Raw genomic sequence first — 3,964 nt, 5'->3', positions numbered from 1 at the left:
CGAACCTGCGGGTTGAGACTTAGGCACAAGTTGCCTTATACATGACTTCGAACAAATACACAAGTCCGAACCTGCGGGTTGAGACTTAGGCACAAGTTGCCATATGAAAGTTGACGAAACACTAACAAGTCCGAACCTGCGGGTTGAGACTTAGGCACAAGTTGCCTTATACATACATTGGCCAAATAAACAGAAGTCCGAACCTGCGGGTTGAGACTAAGGCACAAGTTGCCATATTATATTCGATCAAACACTAAGTAGTCCGAACCTGCGGGTTGAGACTCAAGACCGTAACAAGATGTCACTATACAAGTCCGAACCTAAGGGTTGAGACTTAATGCGATCTAGATACCAAGTTGACATCCAATACCTGTTGAGCAAAACCAAAGATTCCCTGTTCTCGAATGATTACACTATATAACAGGGAATCATGAAGAAATCAAGCAAGCGTGAAACAAAGTCATCACTTGGGCATGCTCGATAGCCAACCACATGACCTTAACCTAAGAGAGCATGCAAACCACATGATACCTATAAACGATTAACCCGCCCTAGTTCAATCGTTCACCAAGTGATGACTTCAGTATGGCTAAGAGAAAAACTTTTAAATGGGAAAATCTCTAAGTCCGAACCTCCGGGTTGAGACTTCCGCGTCGGAGGTGGGCGCACCTCCTATCCGAAAGATGGTGAATCAGGGGTGTTCGATCAGCAATGGTCGGATGCCCCGTCGTAGTCCAACTATGACAATCCAAGTCAAGACCTCCGGGTTGAGACTTCCGCGTCCGGAGGTACGCGTACCGCCTACCCGAAAGATGGTGAATCAGGGGTGTTCGATCAGCAATGGTCGGATGCCCCGTCGTAGTCCAACTATGACAATCAAAGTCAAGACCTCCGGGTTGAGACTTCCGCGTCCGGAGGTACGCGTACCGCCTACCCGAAAGATGGTGTGCTTCTGGGGTATTCGATGAGTCGGATACCCCGTCGTAGTCCAACTATGACAATACAAAGTCAAGACCTCCGGGTTGAGACTTCCGCGTCCGGAGGTACGCGTACCGCCTACCCGAAAGATGGTGTGCTTCTGGGGTATTCGATGAGTCGGATACCCCGTCGTAGTCCAACTATGACAATACAAAGTCAAGACCTCCGGGTTGAGACTTCCGCGTCCGGAGGTACGCGTACCGCCTACCCGAAAGATGGTGTGCTTCTGGGGTATTCGATGAGTCGGATACCCCGTCGTAGTCCAACTATGACAATACAAAGTCAAGACCTCCGGGTTGAGACTTCCGCGTCCGGAGGTACGCGTACCGCCTACCCGAAAGATGGTGTGCTTCTGGGGTATTCGATGAGTCGGATACCCCGTCGTAGTCCAACTATGACAATCAAAGTCAAGACCTCCGGGTTGAGACTTTCTAAGAGTACAAGCATAAAGGAACACGGACCAAGCCGTACCGAGAGAATCGGTACTAGAGCCCTTGTGGTTCTACATTGAGAGAGCCCTCGTGGTTCTCATTAGGGGCTTTATGCAAGAAGTACTCAATACTGTGGTGTGAAGTATAAAGTATAGAGTCCTCCACTGGTCCACGCTGCTCCGGCGGTCCTGGGTAAGATAGTTCATTCTAGCTTGCCCTATGTGGAAGAGGACTCAATACCCTACCTGTTGAGCTTGAAACAAAGTCATCACTTGGGCATGCTCATATTGCCATACACAATTACATTATATTCGAATGAGCATGCAAGCGACCCTATATAGACCGAACCAAAACGATAGATACCGCCGTAGTTCACCCCCACCAAGTGATGACTTCAGTATGGCTAGTGTGTGAAGTATAAAGTATAGTCCTCCCCTGGTCCACACTGCTTCGGCGGTCCTGGGTAAGATAGTTAGTTCTAGCTTGCCCTATGTGGAAGAGGACACAATACTTAATACTTAGAGTACAAGCATAAAGGAACACGGACCAAGCCGTACCGAGAGAATCGGTACTAGAGCCCTCGTGGTTCTACATTGAGAGAGCCCTCGTGGTTCTCATTAGGGGCTTTATGCAAGTCGTACTCAATACTGTGGTGTGAAGTATAAAGTATAGAGTCCTCCACTGGTCCACGCTGCTCCGGCGGTCCTGGGTAAGATAGTTCATTCTAGCTTGCCCTATGTGGAAGAGGACTCAATACCCTACCTGTTGAGCTTGAAACAAAGTCATCACTTGGGCATGCTCATATTGCCATACAATATTCCATTATCTACTAATGAGCATGCAGCTATATGATTATAACCTGTAAACGATTACCCCGCCGTAGTTCAGCGCTTCAACCAAGTGATGACTTCAGTATGGCTAGTGTGTGAAGTATAAAGTATAGTCCTCCCCTGGTCCACACTGCTTCGGCGGTCCTGGGTAAGATAGTTAGTTCTAGCTTGCCCTATGTGGAAGAGGACACCATACTTAATACTGTGGTGTAATGAACAAAGTATAGTCCTCCACTGGTCCACGCTGCTTTGCAGTCCTGGGTAAGATAGTTAATTCTAGCTTGCCCTATGTGGAAGAGGGCATACAAGACAAAGTATAGTTCTCCCCTGGTCCACGCTGCTCCGGCGGTCCTGGGTAAGATAGTTAATTCTAGCTTGCCCTATGTGGAAGAGGACATAATACTCTACCTGTTGAGCTTTAAACAAAGTCATCACTTGGGCATGCTCTATAGCCAACCACATGACATTAACCTAAGAGAGCATGCAGCGTATTATCCCAATGCAAAGTAAACGATAGACTCGCCCTAGTTCAGTGCTTCAACCAAGTGATGACTTCAATATGGCTAGTGTGTGAAGTATAAAGTATAGTCCTCCCCTGGTCCACACTGCTTCGGCGGTCCTGGGTAAGATAGTTAGTTCTAGCTTGCCCTATGTGGAAGAGGACACCATACTTAATACTGTGGTGTAATGAACAAAGTATAGTCCTCCACTGGTCCACGCTGCTTTGCAGTCCTGGGTAAGATAGTTAATTCTAGCTTGCCCTATGTGGAAGAGGGCATACAAGACAAAGTATAGTTCTCCCCTGGTCCACGCTGCTTCGGCGGTCCTGGGTAAGATAGTTAATTCTAGCTTGCCCTATGTGGAAGAGAGCATACATGAACCAAGAACGAAGGTTATGATCGAGGAATGATTCGACAACTCACCGATGGTATGAAATGTGAAGAATTCAAGCAAGCACACAATCAAGTCATCACTTGGGCATGCTCGATAGCCAACCCTATGACATTAACCTAGTAGAGCATGCGAAAACCAATATATATACAAGTAATGTAAACGATGCCCCTCCCTAGTTCAGCGCTTCAACCAAGTGATGACTTCAGAATGGCTAAATCAAATCGGTTCAAAACATACCATCGGTACCCTATTGAAACACACAAGTCGATATCAAACCTCTTAATTGTGTAGTCCTCCACTGGTCCACGCCGCTTCGGCGGTCCTGGGTAAGATAGTTCATTCTAGCTTGCCCTATGTGGAAGAGGGCACATTACTCAATACTGTGGTGTGAAGTATAAAGTTCAGTTCTCCCCTGGTCCACGCTGCTTCGGCGGTCCTGGGTAAGATAGTTCATTCTAGCTTGCCCTATGTGGAAGAGGACACTTCATACTTCGTCTCTAAGCGGCGGCTTGACTCCTCCCTACGGGGAACGGGTTTACGCGCACAGCGGCGGCTTACGCACTATGGCAGTCATGGATGCCTTACGTTTCTATGAAAAGTGTGTTCCTCCCCTGGTCCACGCTGCTTCGGCAGTCCTGGGTAAGATAGTTAGTTCTAGCTTGCCCTATGTGGAAGAGGACACGTAGACTTACTGTGGTGTGAAGTATAAAGTTCAGTTCTCCCCTGGTCCACGCCGCTTCGGCCGTCCTGGGTAAAATGGATTCATCCAGCTTGCCCTATGTGGAATGAGGACACTTTATGCTTCGTCTCTAAGCGGCGGCTTGCTCCTCC

The sequence above is a fragment of the Anopheles ziemanni genome (assembly GCF_943734765.1).
Source record: "Anopheles ziemanni chromosome X unlocalized genomic scaffold, idAnoZiCoDA_A2_x.2 X_unloc_26, whole genome shotgun sequence".
Classification (NCBI taxonomy): Eukaryota; Metazoa; Arthropoda; class Insecta; order Diptera; family Culicidae; genus Anopheles; species Anopheles ziemanni.
The sequence above is the reverse complement of the archived record's forward strand: the minus strand, read 5'-3'. Positions refer to the sequence as shown.